Source organism: Stegostoma tigrinum, chromosome 3, assembly GCF_030684315.1.
Source record: "Stegostoma tigrinum isolate sSteTig4 chromosome 3, sSteTig4.hap1, whole genome shotgun sequence".
NCBI classification, from domain to species: Eukaryota; Metazoa; Chordata; class Chondrichthyes; order Orectolobiformes; family Stegostomatidae; genus Stegostoma; species Stegostoma tigrinum.
The window spans coordinates 36,616,034-36,633,636 of record NC_081356.1 but is presented as its reverse complement, the minus strand read 5'-3'; the positions used below and the strand labels follow the sequence as shown (position 1 = coordinate 36,633,636).

General features: G+C 39.0%; 1 long non-coding RNA gene across 1 annotated transcript in view; it reads right to left on the bottom strand.

The window, feature by feature from the left end:
* Positions 1–17,603, bottom strand: part of LOC125451232 (uncharacterized) — a 65,010-nt gene that overhangs the window by 24,751 nt on the left and 22,656 nt on the right. The gene's annotated exons all lie outside the window — the stretch shown is intronic.

Sequence of the window (17,603 nt, the reverse complement as noted above, 5' to 3'; positions counted from 1 at the left end):
TTGCCTGGCTTTGTGTCTTCACGGAATGACACAGCACAAGTGAACTGCTTTTAAACAATGAAAAGAGGCAGCAAAATACAAAAATGCAAGGATTGACAGATACTGTGAGCATCCAAACAGAGGTAAGTTGAACGAGTGCTAAGAGAGTAAGCGACAAGTCCTCTTCCAATCCGTTAGATGGATGCCTAATGGCTCAGTTCTGAAGTAGGGTCTTCAAACCAAAAGGCTGACATTGTTTTTCTTTCTCCACAGATGTTACCAGACCTTCTGAGCTTCCCCAGCATATTCTGTTTTATTTACTTTCTAGGGCACAAGTTCACATGTCATCTGTATATTGTTGAAAATTCAATTCAATTAATTATCATGACATTCATTGAATTGAGACATCTTTAATTAGAAAATAATCTCATTAGCCATGATCATCAGCTATTGTGTTCACTCATATCCATTAAAGGAAGGAAAGCTACCATCTTACCTGGTCTGGCCTACTCTTACCAATTGAGTTGACTCGAGCAAGCTGTACCAAACCTGACAGGAAAGCCAACTGCACTGGAAACAAATGTTGCTCATCACCACCATTAAGTATAATTAGATTTTTGCAGCATTTTGGCCTTGACAGTGACACCCACATCCTATAACCTCAGCACAGAGCACATCAGAAAATATTCTAAATAAAGACTTGCATTCATGATCATGGTATATCTCAGAGAATGTCTCAGTCAATGAATTATTATGCAAGTCCTGTTGTAACATAGGAACAACAGCAGCCAGCTTACACTGAACAAATACCTGCAAACTGCACTAAAACAACTAGACTTTTTTTTATTTTTAACTTTAATCGAGTGATAAGTATGCAATCCCTCAGTGGTCCATTGGAGTGTTAGCCTTGATTTTTTTTTGGGCTCCAGCCACAGGAGCGTATTTTGAGGCTGGAACCTCAGGCCAGAGTACTACTAGCTGAGCCACTGCTGATACGCAATCATTTCAATTATGCATACAGTATGTTCATTCAGAATGAGAACACCAACAGCTCAATATTCTCTCCACTTGGATCAGCAAGTAACTGCTTAAATACAATATTCATGAAGTTTTCCAGAAAATAGCAAAAGTGAATAAGAATCAAAACTACGGTTTGACACAGTTTTCTCATTTGAACAGATTTGTGGAGCTAAACCATTGTTTCATGCTTCAATCTTATAACACTCAAAATTAAATTTGGGGCAATAATCCCTCTTCTGACCTGGCACTCTAATATCATTTTCCACTTGTTCGCCCCAAAGGTGCACTCTAGTGATGTCATTGCTCGCTCATCATGCTTTCATCCTTGTCAGCCTGTTCTCAGAAGTAGCTCACTCATCTCTGAGTCAGAATGAAGTCATACACAGTGTAGATAAAGGGAAACTAATAGATTTTGCACTTTTGAATTTCCAAAAGATATCTGAGAAGGTGCCACAGAAAAAAATACCATACAAGATTGTATTAAGGATAATATATCAGCCTAAGTACAAGATTGACTATCAAACAGGAAACAAACATTCAAGACAAATGGACCATTTTCTGGTTGGCAAGCTCTAACTGGCAGAGTGCCATAGGGATCAGTGTAGGGATCTCAACAATCTACTATCCACCTTAATGACGTGGATGAAGGGATCTGAAATGATTTGTGACAAATACATATAGGGAAGCTAGTTGCAAGAAGGACATAAAAGACTTGGCAGAGGGTTAAAGATATATTAAATGAATGGGTAAAAGTTTGACAAATGAAGTGTAATGTGGGAAATGTGAAATTGTCCATTTTGTTAGGAAGAATAAACAAAATATGCTTGAAATTGACAGAGATTGTTGTACTACAGAGGAACCTGGATGCCTTCCAACATGAACCAAATGAAGATGACATTTAAGGGTAAATAGGAAGACACAAGGAATTATCTTTTAATTGAAATAGGGATGGACAAAAGTTTTTTTCCTTGCTATAACTAGACAGGGTTTTAATGAAACCACAAATAGAATACTGCGTACAGTTTTTTTGGCCCCTTATTTAAGGATGGGTACACTTGGAAAAGATTCACTTCTCTGATTCCTGACATAAAGGGTTTAAGATCTAAGAACATAAAAAATAGGAGTGGGGATGGCCAATTAGCCCCTCTGGCCAGTGCCACCGTTCAGTAAGATCATCGCAAATCTATCCTAAGCCTCAACTCAGTCATGCCAGCTCCTAGTAACTCCTCACCATTTCAAGTATTTCTTACCTGTCTCCACTTTATATACTTTCAGTGATTTAGCCTCCACTAGTCTCTGGGATAGAGATTTGCAGATGTTTACTATTTCCGGAAGAAGAAATTTGTTCGCACATAGATTTTAAATGAGTGTTCCCTTTTTTTTGGAACAAGATCTCTAGTTTGAGAACCCCCACTAGTGGAAACATCCTCACAACATTTACACAATAAATAGACAACAAAGCATAGAGCTGGAGGAACACAGCAGGCCAGGCAGCATCAGAGGAGCAGGAAAGCTGATGTTTCAGGTCTGGACACTTCTTCAAAAACATCAGCTTTCCTGCTCCTCTGATGCTGCCTGGCCTGCTGTGTTCCTCCAACTCTAAGCCTTGTTATCTCAGATTCTCCAGCATCGGCAGTTCCTACTATCTGTGAATCTACATAACCAAGCCTTCTCAGAATCTTTCACATTCTGTAAGATCATACTTCATTCTTTTAAACTTTAATAAATAAAGGGCTAACCTGTCTAGCTGTTCTTAAGAAGCCAATTCCTTCATACCAGATCAGTGAATATCTTTTGAAGTGCCTCAAATTGAAACAATCCTTTCTTAAAAATTGAGCTAAAACAACTGTACATGGTATTCTAGTTGCCTCACCAACATCCTGTACAGTTATAAGATGATTTCCCTACTTTCCCGACATGCCAGCAACAATGGCCAAAATTTTATTTGTCACTTTAAGTGCTTACTGCACCTACATGCTAACTTTTGGCATGTTATTCAGAGAAACGCCCACATCCATCTGTGCTACACTTTTATGGAGTCTTCCTTTTGATTCTTCCTACCAAAGTGCACTACATCACATTTTCGGACATAAAACCCCACCTGCAAGTTTTAGCACATTTGCTCAATCTATCTATAATCCCCTTGCAAATTCCTTATGCCCTTTTTGCAGTCATTTTTGTATCAAATGCAAGTTTGGATATGTTACAGTTTGTTGCCTCCTCCAAGTCATTATCATACATTATAGAGGCCTTAAGCCTTATGCTTGTGACACTCCACTAGTAATGCCTTTCAAATCTGATAAAAGTCCATTAATTCTGTCTCCCTGCCTTTTATGTGTTAAACTATCCTCAATCCATGCTAATACATTACTCATAGTATGTTGAGCTCCTAAATTGTGTAATAACACTTTGTGTAGCACATATGCAGCTCTTGCAGAATATCTTCCAGAAATTCAAATACATTGGAACTATCTTATCAGCTCTGCTTGTTATATCCTCAAAGAACAATAACAAATTTGTCAATAAAATCATTTCCCTTTCACAAAGCTATTTTGACTATGTTTCACAAAGTTATGTTGACTATATTTGATTGTATTAAGCTTTTCTAAATGACTTGCTATGCCTTTCTTAATAATGGATTCCAGCAATTTTCCCATCACAGATGTTACTCTAATTGGCCTATAGTTTCCTCTTTTCTTTTCTTGTCCCATTTTGAAAAGAGTATCACATTAGTGGTCTTCCAATCTACTGGGATCCTCTCAGAATTCAGTGAGTTCTGGAATATTTTGTTCAATGCTTCTGCTCTCTCTGTTGCTAATTCCTCTAAAATCCTTAGATATAGGCCATCAGGTTCTGATGACTTTTTTGCCGTCAATCTCATTAGATTGTCAAATACTTTACCCCTCATTGTACAAATTGTTACAAGACTTCCTTCCATAAGTAGAAGCTCTTGCTGTTTGTTTTTATATATTTTGCAAATTTACTTTCATAATTAATCTTCGCCCTTTTTGTTATCTTTTTAGTTTATCTGCTGCTGCTGCTCCTCAGAAAAAATGCCAAAACTCTGTCTCACCACGTGTTTAAGTTGCTTTGTACATCTTAGCTTTTGATTAATTGCACTCCTTGATCACCTTCATTCTTAGTGGTTAGTTCCTCCTTCACATTAATTCTTCTTTTTGTCTGAAATAAAATTTTGCTGAGCACTTAGAACTGTGTAACAAGTATGAACTTTTAGACACCTATTTGGTGAGCAACACTATTGAGTTAGGGGGTATATGACTCATTGACAAATCACAGTACCAGGTTCTGCTGGGAAAGGAGAGAGAGGCTGGTAGGCAGATTAGACAGGTAGGAGTAGTAAGTGACTCAATATTTCTAGGGATAAGCAGTTTATTTTTAAATTGAGGTTGTGAGTCTGGCAACTTCAGTTGACTCTTGGGTGCAAGGGTTTAGGCTGAAGGGTCTAAATAAATTTTGGGGAAAAGAGGTTGAACAACCAGTGATTGTGGCTCATGTGGGAACCAGCAACATTCGGAAAAAAAGCATGAAGTGCTTGTAGGGTCAGTTTCAGAAGTTAGGCAGTATATTGAAATCTGGAACATCCAGGATAGTCGTCTCAGAAACACTACCTGTGTTACAAGCTTCACCATTTAGGCAAAAGCAGATCGGGGAGAGAAATCTATGGCTTCAGAGATGGTTTAGAAAACAGGAGATTAGATTTTTGGAAAACTGGGATCACTTTTGGCAAAGAAGGAAGCTGTTCAGAAGAGATGGGCTTCACCTGAACAGAAATGGATCTAAAATCCTGGAGAATAAATAGTGCAGTGGGATCAAATTCAAAGTTATAAGATTGGGGTGGGGGGGTGGACCTAGTTTTGGAAGTACCAGAGAGGGCAAAAGAGAGAAGATAGGGAAGAGAGGAGAGGTGAGGGAAATTTTGAGTATTGACAGTGAACAAAGAAATAGGCACCTCCTTTTGGACAAGGAAGAGATAAAGGCAGGATTAAATTGTATATACAAATGCATGGACTATCATGAGCAAAACTGGGGAAGTGGAAGCAGAAATTGCTCTGGGGGATATGACATAGTTGCATTGACAGAAATATGGCTGAAGCCAGGGCTAGATATTTAACATCCCAGGTTATAAAGCTGTTAATAGAAACAGGGTGGGTAATGAAAGGAGGAATGTAGCTGTCACGGTTGAAGAAAGCATCATTGCCCCAGATGACATGCAGTTCCTGAATTTGAATCTATATGGTTGGAGGTGAGAAACAGAAAGGAAGCAGTGACATTGTTAAGTGCTTACTATTGACCTCTAAGTAGGAAGGAAGAAGTAGAAGGATTATGGGCAGATTATGAAAATCTGCAGGACAAGTAAGGTTTTGATATTTGGTGACATCAATTACCCTTGGGTAGGCTGGGAAAAAGGTAGAGTGTAGGTCATGGAAAGGAAAAATTCCTGCAATGTGTATAGAAGAACTTTCTGGAATAGTACATTTCCATTCATATCAGGGAGAAAACTGTGCTGAATCTGGTCTTAAGAAATGAGGCAGGCCAAGTACAGGACATCAGATTACCAAGCATTTGGGAAACATTATAACATAATTAGGTTCAATGTTAAATTAGAAAAGGATAAAAGCCAATCAATTATTAATACACAAGTCTGATAAAGGACAGATTTTAGGAGTCTAAAAGTTGAACGAGAGCAGATTGATTGGTGATCCACCTTTGTAGAGAAATCAGTGCATGAAAAATGGGAGAATTTCAAAACAGATGACTAGGATGCAAGTTAGGCACATACCCATGAAAAATAAATTTGTATTATCCGAAACCATAGTGCACAGGATGACTAAGGATATTGATGAGGAAAGAAGGAACAAAAAGGAAACATATGACACATACCAGAATAATATTAACAATAAAACTCAGGAGAAGCACCTCAAACATAGGAGACAGTCTAAGGTTGGTTTAAGGAAGGCAAAGAAGAAACATAAGGAAAGGATGGCAGGCTGCGCAAAAACAAATCATAAAATGTTCCTCAAAAATATTAGTAGTAAAATATAAGTGAAAAATATTGCGCGACCCATGAAGAACAAGCAATTAAACTCCTCACTGAGGCAAAGGTTATGGTAGAGGTAATAAATGAATACTTTGTTTTTGTCTTTATCATATTAGAAGATGGTGACAATAGCCTAGTTGAAAATATGGGTGTTGCTCAACTGAGAAGTTCAGTGAGCGTTCAAGAAGAGGAACGGAAAAGGTTGGCAGTACTCCAGGTAGAAGACATTAGTCCCAGACAGGATACATCCTGGATAGCTGAGAGAAGTAAGGGAACAAATTGTGGAAGCATTGACAGAAATTTTCCAGGCCTCTCTGAAGACAGTATTAGTCCCTGAAACTGGAGGGAGGATTGCAGATGTGACACCACTGTTTAAGAAAGTGACGAAGGATAACCAAGGAAACTGCAAAGCTATCAACTTGATATCAAGAGCGGGAAAATTAATGGAGGCCATGATACAGGATAAGGTAAATATACCCTTATAGAAAATTAAGCTAACACTAGACAGTCAATATGGCTTTGTTAAGGGATATCATATCTGACAAATTAGATTGAATTCTTTGATGAGGTGACACAGGCAGTGAATAAGAGTAGTGTTGTTGATGTTGTATATTTGGACATTCAGAATACATTTGATACAGTGCAACATGGAAGGTTGATTAGCAAATTATAAATGTTTAGGATTGATGGATCTTTGGAAGTATGGGTTAGAAGTTGGCTAAAATATAGAAAACGGAGGGTAAGTATAGATGGGCATTTCTCAGACTAGAGTTGAATTGAAAGTGGTGTTCTCCAGGGATTGATTGGTGTGTGGACGCTTGCTTTTATTGATCTATATAAATGATTTGGAGGGGATCGTTGAGAGCAAGACCTCTAAATTTGCAGATTACATTGAGCTAGGAGAATAATAGATTGTGAGGACGGCTCTGAGCGGAACATTTCAAAGGGCCTTTGAAATGTTGGCTAAATGGGCAGACAGCTGGCACATAAAATTCTATGCAAATAAATGTGAGGTAATGCATGTTGGTAGAAGAAACACAGACACACAAAGAGGGCTCCATGGTACAACATAGACCAGAGTAGAGAAGCAGAGGGATTTCAGGGATCATGTGCATCATTCTCTGAAGGTGGTCAGACAAGTTGATCCTTGCATTTATAAATAATGACATTTAGTATAAGAGCAAATACATGATGCCACACCTCTATAAATCATTGGTCAGACCACACTTGGAGTATTGTGTTCAATTCTGGGCATCTTATTCAAGGAAGGATGTCAAAGCACCGGAGAGAGTGCAAAGGAGATTTACTAGAATGATACCAAGAATGAGTGGCTTTAGATACAAGGAAAAGTCAGAGAGATTGGGCTTATTCTCCTTGGAGCAAAGAAAATTAAGAGGCAACTTTACTGATGTGTTCAAAATTATGAACAGTTTTTTTTCAGGGTAAAGAAGGATATTTTGTTTTCATTAATCAGTATGTCAGTAACTAGGTGTCGCAATTTCAACACTGTCAGCAAAAGAGCTTGAGGGAGATGTGGAGAAACTTCTTGACTCAGAGCATTTTTAGGATTGGGAATGCACTTCCTGGAAGAGTGGTGAAGGCAGATTCCATGGGAAGTTTCAAAAGAGAGCTTGACATATATTTGAAAGTGATTAACTTAGATGGCTATGGTGATAGGGCTGGAGAATGGGACTTGCTAGGCCATCATTTTGAGAGCCAGTACATACACAATGGGTCAAGGCATGCAAATCAGAGCTCTACTGACACCAGCACAGAGTCGAGGACTTTATCAGAGGTTCTACTGAACATTCAGGTTTGGCAACGTTGCAGTGCCTGCAGGACACAGGTCCTTGTTCAACAACAAATATGATATTTCTGAACCAACAGTCAATGTTTGAGATGCATCTGGCATCTGAACAGGCCCCAAAAGACAAAGGCCATTAAAGATTTCTCTCTACCTTACAACATGACAGCGCATCAACAATTTATGGCCATGATGAATTAACCAGGGAAGTTACTTCTCAAGGTTGTGCAGGCAAATGAGTCATTCTGCAGATTACTGCAGCAGGATAACACTGTTATCGGGATAAGCACCAGCAGTGAGCTTGCAAAATAAAGAAAAATGCTGAGCTCATTACAACAATATTTCATTGTGACCCAAACTTCCCACCATCATCATAGCAAGTGCATTGTCCACTGGTCTAGGAACTGTGTGGCTCCAGACTCAGAGACAGTACTCAAAGACTTTTTACTACACATCCAAAGTATTAGCAGAGACAGTGCAATGGTACATGGTCATAGAGAAAGAGGGACTCAACTTCACAACCCAGAAAGACCACAAACCATTGGTCATCTCTGTCAACACTAAGGAATTAGCAAAGATGCTGCCTCAAATGCAGAGATTCCACCTGGCATTCATGCACTTTGATGATGAGATGTTCAAGGAAAACTTCAAAACATCAATGCAGAAGGTCCCACATTACTAGAGAGACACCAAAAGCAAAGGACATGAATTTTCTCATGATACAGAATCTTGCATTTCTTGGGCCATCAAATCATTTCCTGAGACAAGACAAAGACTCAAGGAAATTTGAGTGGTACAGAAGGTGAATACAGAGTGCATGCAAAGGCAATAACATTGCCTCAATGTCGGGTTGTGTATGGTCCCAACAACTGTATTCTCAAATAACATTTTGATTTGTACCATAGATGATTTATTGACATACAATGAAAAAGCCATTATAGCAGAGTCCTCAGACATGATATTCTCCAACACCTATATTAAGAATACCTGAATATCACCAAATGTTGAATCACAATCCAAATTTAGGTTTGTGATAAAATACTCTAAAGCTATCAAGGACATTATTTCTGGCTGTAATGGCAGTTCAATGCATAGACTAGTCTGCAAACAGTCATTTCTGAATTCCCATTCTTAGCTCCGAATCTTTCACCCAAGCAAGATCTTTGAGCCTAATTTAACTCATCACATATTCAATCTCTTCTAGATTGCATGAGACAATCTGTTTTCTGAACTTTCCTTTTGCCTAGGATGTGTTTATGAGGTGCTACTATATTAGAATAGTTAATTAATAACAGTTACTGTGTCTATTATTCTGTTAAATTTTCCAATAGAATTACTCCATGCTCTTACTCCAAATGTTGAATTTAGTTGGTTTAAACAGAGTGTGCCTTACATAGTAGGGTCTAGGCCCGAAACGTCAGCTTTTGTGCTCCTGAGATGCTGCTTGGCCTGCTGTGTTCATCCAGCCTCACATTTTGTTATCTTGGAATCTCCAGCATCTGCAGTTCCCATTATCTCTGTGCCTTACATAGTAATAGCTCTTTCAGTCATAATTTCCTGGGGCAGAAGAGGTCACTTCAGGAGTTTTACAAAAAGTGAGCAAGTTAAAGCTTTTGGCCTTGGCAAAAAAGTTGGAGTTTGCATTGCCTGAGCCTATCAGATAAAGGGAAATGGTTTTGGCAATCACACATCAAATATAATTGCCAGGAATGCCATTGTGAAATCTTTGGAAATGGCTAAAATACAATTGCAAATGAAGCAGCTTGAATTAGAGGCAATGGCAAGGGAAAGCACAGCCTTGGTTGAACAAAGCAAAAAAGGAGAGAATAGCCCTGGGTGAACAAAAAGGAGAAAGGGAAATGAAACATTTTGAATTACAATTGAAAGCAGATGAAAGACAGAAAGAGAAAGAAGAAAGGGAGAAAGAGAGAGTTTTTGAACTTTGGAGGTTGGAACTGAGAACCAAGAGTTGATTTAAAATGACAGAGTTAAAGAAGAAAAGTAGGAATCGTGATAAGGACAGTGATGGAGATTAATCCCATCATGGCCAAAGGCCTAGAGGGAATCTGTTTAAATATGTCTAAGCATTGCCTAAGTTCAACGCGGAGGATGTACAAGTCTTTTTCATTTGATTTGAGAAAGTAAATGTCACCAGCGTTCTATGTACTGAATCATAGGATCAGCATTTTCATGCTTCATCTGCAGGTTAAGAAGCTTCTATCACTCTAAGCTCTCTCTCTCTTAAATGCTTGCAGACATTGTCACCAATTTCCAGTTCAGTGAAATCTTAGGAAATCCTGTGAGCCAACAGTGCACCGGCTCACTATGGACATTTCACTTCATATCTTCAAGGGAATGTGAATCATATGGACCTTGTATCCAGGTGGATACGCAAATTTATTATCCTCTAGATTCCCAACACCATCCTATTCAATACAAATTATAACTGTTCATACTGACATTCCTAACACCTATCTGTGAGACTTCGAAAGAAACAACCCATTCACAGTTAACACAGATGCTATTGTCATTGTCGACAAGTGTGAACGTATCACATGTTCCTCCCAATAAATCAGTCTGAGCTCCACTTTAATGTTCAACATCCAAACTGTTTACAGGCAAAATTCAAAGCAGGTCATATCTGCACTTAATGAAAAGTTAAATGGAAGAATTAAAGAGATTATCCTAGAATAGAACACTGTTGTAAAAATAATGTAACATAATTTATTCTCCCAATTCTGACCACTTGTGCAGTCCTCCCCCTCCCTCTGTATTTTCAGTCATCTATGCCAAAGATCATCATTCCTTCCCTCCCTCTTATCTTTCACACTAGTTCTCCTAATCCAATTTGGACAAGGTTTTGCTTACCCTCCTAATACCTTCTTCCTTTTTATACTTGTTATCTATCTTTGTCTGATTTCACTGCCATGAAGTATCTTAGAATTTTCTTTGATATTAAATTCCCTGCATAATTGCAAATTTCTTTTGTTGTTTCAGTAGTGTTGGTGCGGAGGTGAGAATATAGGTCTAATGTTGCCACCAAGTGAAACTGACACAAGTTTGAGCTAACAACAGAGTATATCCAATCAATTCAATCCATAATTATTCTCACAACCAAGATCCCCCTGATATGTGCAGCTACATATTTGTGTAGTAACTTGAATGCTCCCAACACAGGCTGCAACCCCCTCTAAAGTACTGTATATGTGTAGCTGCAGAAACAAAAATTAAAGAGGCAACAAACAAAGCTCCTGGGCACTATAATAAAGAAATATAGAAAGTAGAAAGTTTGCAATATTCATTTCTATTTCCAATACACATTTATCAAACTTTATTTTGAAGGACAATCTGTTAGCTAAGATAATTAACATATCATTTTATAAATACTTGGAAGACAAAGTGGATTGCAACAATTTGGAAATGAGTGAATATGGTAGCTTGAAATTATTCTAATCGATGTCACAGTTTCTATTCTACATTCAGATCCAGACTGTTGGAAAGTTGGACAGTTGCCAAGCCTCTTACCACATTATATAATTTGTGAGTCTTAAACTAAAATTGAATCAACATAGAACTATTACTCAGATATTTGTCTTCCTGGATGCACAATATAAATCTTTTGCCTCAGACAATCATTTCAGAAAATTGGCTACATTGCATTTATGCTTCCCAGATTTCTTGCAGTAGGGCTGCTTCCTCATATTTCATCAACAGTGCACCAATAACCGTTAGTGCAGCAATAACTCAAAAATAACTTGCTCACCGATGCTTAATTTGATTTAAGCCTTGGAAGCTCAACTCCTTAGCCTTAGCACAAACATGGACAAAAGGGTTGAACTCATGGAGTGGGGTGAGAGTGACAGTCTTTGAAACTAAGGTGACATTTAACTAAGTATAGCATCAAGAAACCATATCAAAACTGACTTCAATGTGAATAGAGAGAAAACTAATTGCTGGTTACCATGATTTGAACACAAACACAAAAAAAAATGTGGTTGTTGGAAATCAGATATATCAGTACCAGCATATCTCCACAGGAGCTCTTCAAGGTGGTAACCAACCAACTTCAGCTGCTTTATCCAAGTCCTTTCCTGCATCATTTGATCAAAGTTGGGGATGTCCATGAATAACTGCACAATGTTTAGCAGCATTCATAACATCTCTGGTACTGAAGCAGTCTGCGGCCACATGCAGCAACACCTAGACAACATTAATTATTTGACAAATAAGTGGAAAGCAACATTCATACCAAACACAGAAATCAGGAATAACCATCTCTAATAAATGAGAATTTAACCATTTCACTTTGATATTCAATGGCATTATCATTGCTAAATATCTCACTACCAACACGCTGGAGTTACTATTGACTAGAACACAAACTGGACCACTTATATAAATATCAATAGCACGTCAGAGGCAAGCAATTTGGTCCTGGGTGGAATTTTATGGTCCTCTCAGTGACATGAGCAATGGCAATATAGTTGGGGATACACAGCAAAATTGAAAACATTTGATTCTCAGCTTCATGGAAAATATTTCTACAATTCCTCTTAACGGTTTAAATGGCATTTTCAGAATCTCACTAAATGAGTGACAACTGTCTTATTTCTATGCACTCACGTCTCATTATTAAATAAACTCCTTTTATTTCTATTTGGCTTCCTATTCTTCCATCCTCCAGAAATCAGAAGCACCAATCTCTAACATGAAAGTGATAGCCATAACCTCACAGAGCAAGAATTAGTCAAGGATACTCTACATGTCTTTGTCAGGAGGAGATCTTGTCTCTAAAATTTGATTAATATTTCATGGAGGTGACTAGGTGTGTAGGCGAGGTTAGCGCAGTTTAGGTAGTCTACATGGACTTCAGTAATGCTTTTAACAAGTTCTCACATGCCAGGCTGGTTAAGAATCTAAGAGCCTATGTGATGCAGGGCAGTTTGGCAAATTTGCTCCAAACTTGGCAGAGTAGTGGCTTGCTGCTTACTTCTCTGAAACTTCATCCAACCGTGTCTGCACCTCCATCATAGGCTCAGAGACGGGGATGTTCACCAACGATTGCACACTGTTCAGCACCATTCCCAACTCATCAGATACTGACACTGAATGTCTTCAAATGCAGCAGAACTCAGACAATATTCAGGTTTAGACTGACAATTGGCAAGAGACATTTATGTCAAAAAGATGCCAAATGACGACCATCTCCATCAAGAGAGGATCCATTCGCGTTTGACATTTAAAGGCATTACCGTCACTGAATTTCCCACTACCAACATCCTGGAGGCTACTGTTGACCAGTAACTTAACTGGATTAGCCATTTGAATGCCATAGCTACAACACAAAGTCAGAAGCTAGGATAGTGCAGCAAATAATTCAGCTCCTGATTTCTCAAAGCCTTTCCACCATCTACAAAGTGTTAAATCATTAGTGTGAGTAAATACTCCTCACTTGGCTGGATAGGTGTAGCTCCAATAAAACACAAAAACTCAAACCATACAGGACAAAGCAGTCTACTTTAGTGGCACCATATCCACAAACATTCACTCCCTCCAACACTGATGCTTGGTAGCAGCTGTGTGTGTCATCCACAAGGTGCACTGTAGAATTTCACCAAGACTCCTTAGACAGCATGTACCAAACCTATGACCACTACTGTCTAGAAGATCAAAGGCAGAAAATAGATCAGAACACTACCATCTGCAAGTTCCTCTCCAAGCCATTTACCATTCTAACTTGGAAATTTATCACTGTTCCTTCAGGGTCACTAAGTCACAATACTGAAACTCCCTACTAATGGTATTGTGGCTATACCTACCGCAAATGGAATGTAGCCATACAAGAAGGCAGCTCACCTATACCTTTTAAAGACCAATTATGCAGAAGTAATAAATGTTGGCCCAACCAGTAAAAGTCTTAAGAGGGATGAGTTATGAGGTATGAGTTTTAATAGGCTTGAATGTGAATAGGCCCTCAACCCCACATAAGATATATCCCAGGCTGTTTTGGCGGGCAAAGGAAGAGATTGCAAGAGCCTGTTATTAATTTTCAAATCCTCTCTGGCCACAAGGGAGGTGCCAGAGGACTGGAGGACAACTAAAGTGGTATGATTATTCAAGAAGGATGTTCAGGATAAACCAGGAAACTTCAGGCCAGTGAGCCTATCATCAAGTAGTAGGAAAACTATTGGACACAGTGCTAAGAGAAAGCATCATTTGCCAATTGGAGAGGCAATGATTCATCAAGGATAGTTGGTATCTTTCATCAAGACAGGATCATGTCTATGAAATTTGAATTTTTCATGGAGGTAACTAAGTGTGCAGTTGATGTAGTTTACATGGACATCGCCAATGCTTTTGACATGTTCTTGCATAGCAGTCTGGTTACCAAGCTAAGCTCCTGAGGGGTCCAGAACAATTTAGAAAATTAGCTCCAAACTTGGCTGTATGGTAGGAAGCAAAGTGTGATGATTGAAGGATGTTTTGTGACCAGAAGCCTGAGCCCAGTGGCATACAACAGTGTGTGGGGCTATGTTGAATTAGGATGAATTCATCCATTAGGATGAATCGAACCAGAAATTGACTGTCACAAATGCAGAAATTGCTGGAGAAATTCAGCAGGTCTGGCAGCATCAGTGGAAAGAAAGCGGAGTTGAATTTTTGATTTTATTGCCACAAACTCACATTATTACCTTTGTGCCATAACATAATGGCACTCTTCTCAACTATGCTAGCCCTATTCTTCCACTTGCTGTAAGTGAAATTACTCATTGTTGCCAGGGTATCCCAGATATGTGGCATTCATGCCATATTTGACCATAGCCATGCACCTGGTCATGCATTGGCAGCTTGGACTTGTTCAGCACTCTCAACTTAGTGAGGCAGCAGTCACAAACCATGCTTCCTACAGCATGTAGGTGACATGGCATAAATTTCCATACACGTCAAACTGCACATTTCTGTTCCAATCAGTGTTTAAGCATTAGGCCTGTCCTTATCAACATGCCAGCTTACATCACTGCTACTCTTTTCCCAGTGCCCACCATAGCTCAGTATCTTATTATCATTCAATGCTGGACCATATTTAAATGTGAGACTTAAAATAGTTGAAACCATTCATCTTTATTCACTCATACCAAAAGCAAGCAAAAAACAAACTGACGTAACATTTGACTCTCAGAACATAAATAAACTGCTTTCATGCTGCACCATAACAGATTGACTGTTAATGAGTGATCGCTGCACCTAGTCCTCATCTACTGGAACTGGATATCATTAAATCTTCTCTGACTTGCAGTACATGGTGCTGCTGCACTCTATCATGCCGAAGATTATGCCACTCCAGTTCAATGTCCTCATCTTCCTCCTTGAAATACTGCTCCCACTCTCCCAGCTCTTCATCATTCATCACATCGCCTCATACTAAGCCTGTCTCTGGGACATGGACTGCAGTGGTTCCAGAAGATGGTTCACCGTGACCTGTTCAAGCCAACCTGGGATAGGCAATAAATGCTGGCCCAGCCAGTGAAAGCAACATTCTATGAAATAATTGAAAATGTCATGATTAAAGAAGCTAATAGTGTTAATGTCTTCGAGAATTGAACCCAGAACAAGACGGCATAACATTAAAGTTAAAAATAAGCTGTCTATAAGTGATAGCAGAAAGAATTTCATTGCACAAAGGTTAGTAAAAATATGGAACTTTCTTCTTCTTGAGGCAAGATGATTGGAAAATTTCAAAACTGAACTTGTGCAAGACCGCTGTGTATTCCAGTATTGAGAGAAATAGATACACTTAGCTTACAGAACAGCCATAATGAATATGAACAGGTTGCAGGTGAAAAATGGCCTCTTCCCATTCTTACCTCACATCTTGTACATATTTGATGTAAATGGTGTCCGTCATTTCGGGCTGATATGGTCCCAGAACCAAAGTTAGGGAATGAGGAGACAGTTTATCCACTTCTGTGGTTAAACTTGCAGCAATGAACTCAGCATATTACTGTTTAAATTGCTTGCTTTACAAATTTGCATTGAACCTAGCATATGGCACTTTTTTCAACTGAAGAGACTGAATTCAGATGCTGAGCATTTCCTATACCTATTCCTGTTTCAGCTATTATTAACATATCATTCTCCATTTGAATGAAATGATACAATTTGACCGCAACTCCCTACAAACCAATGTTTCATGTTGGAATAATGATGCGGTAAGAAACCTAATTTGACAACAACTCATGTTTGTATTGCACCTTTAATGTGATAAAATGTCCCAAGGTAATATGACACCAAACAAAAAGTGAGCCACATAAGGAAATATTAGGGCAGCTGACCAAATCTTTGGCCAAATGGGTAGCTGTTAAGTTGAATTTTAAAGAAGAGAAGGAAGGTGGTGAGGCAGCAAGGTGTAAAGAGGGTATTCAAAGCCTCAGGTCTTGTCATCTGAAGTTGTGGCAGCCAGTAGTGGAGTGAATAAAAGCAGAGACTTCAAAAGGCCAGGAGCAGATTTTTTCAGGATTATTTTTCCCCCATTAGTTAATGATCACAATAACATTTTCTTTAAATAATGCTGACAGTAGCATCAATGGCTGGATCACGAGAGCACGCTGAGAGATATAATGCCGAGAGCATATTTGAAACTTTCACAATAATATACTGGAATGCAGAAGGCCCATGAATAAAAGAAGCAATTTCCAAGCTGCCTATTAACAGAAATAATTCAGCGAGATAAAATCTTTTAAGATCCAGCAATGTCTTCCTACTTAAAACTCTAAGTACTGCAGCTACATAATAAGTGGCTTTTCAATCATGGCTTTTACCTAACTGCTTCTGTTACCAGTTTCCAGATTGACAGCATTGCTTCTTTTTCCCTTTTTCACTTCTAGGAGCTTGTTATTATGTATCAGGAATTAAATATGGGCAAGTTTGGTTGGAGCTTGTGAGATGACAGGCCACAATGGAATTGGGTCAGGAAGAAGGTCATATCTGGCAAATCTTCATGGATTTATAGTACTTAAACACTGAAGGCAAAAGTCCAAAAAAGAGTTTTAACACTCAGAGGCCTTGCACAAATGACATAAACATTAAATTTCTCTTTGACACAGTGTAAAAGATTGCAATTACAGAGCTAAAGCCCTAGCCCAGAATTTCAACATACAGCCTTCAGCCCAGGGTGTGGTGTCCCAAGCCTATCAATCCAGTCTATGGATTGGTTGCTCCAAATGCAATTAAGTGGAGGTTTCTGCAGGAGCTACTCCTCCACTCACAAGATCTTCAACATGTTCAGGTGCTGGCCCTTAAAGGACTCCAGATAGTGGAGTAAGAGATAATGGAAACTGCAGATGCTGGAGAATCCAAGATAACAAAGTGTAGAGTTGGGTGAACACAGCAGGCCAAGCAGTGTTTGGCCTGCTGTGTTGATCCAGCTCCACTCTTTGTTGTCTTGGATAGTGGAGTGTCTTGGTGATGCCACAAAGAACAGAAATAGCAGCCAGTGAAATGCAGGACATCAGGAGTCTTAAACAAGGCAAATGTTAAGCTCATCTTGGCTGGGGGAACTGTGGAGGGACACAGGAATGGCCGGGGGCAAATGGAATATTAGAACCATGAGAAATGGGTAGATTCACACAAGGGTCTAAGTGGCCATGCAAGATGCGTATATGTTGCTAAGAGAAATTATGCGTCATGGAGGTGAGCACAAAGGCATAGGAATATGAGTGGCAATAGGGAATGGTAGCGGTC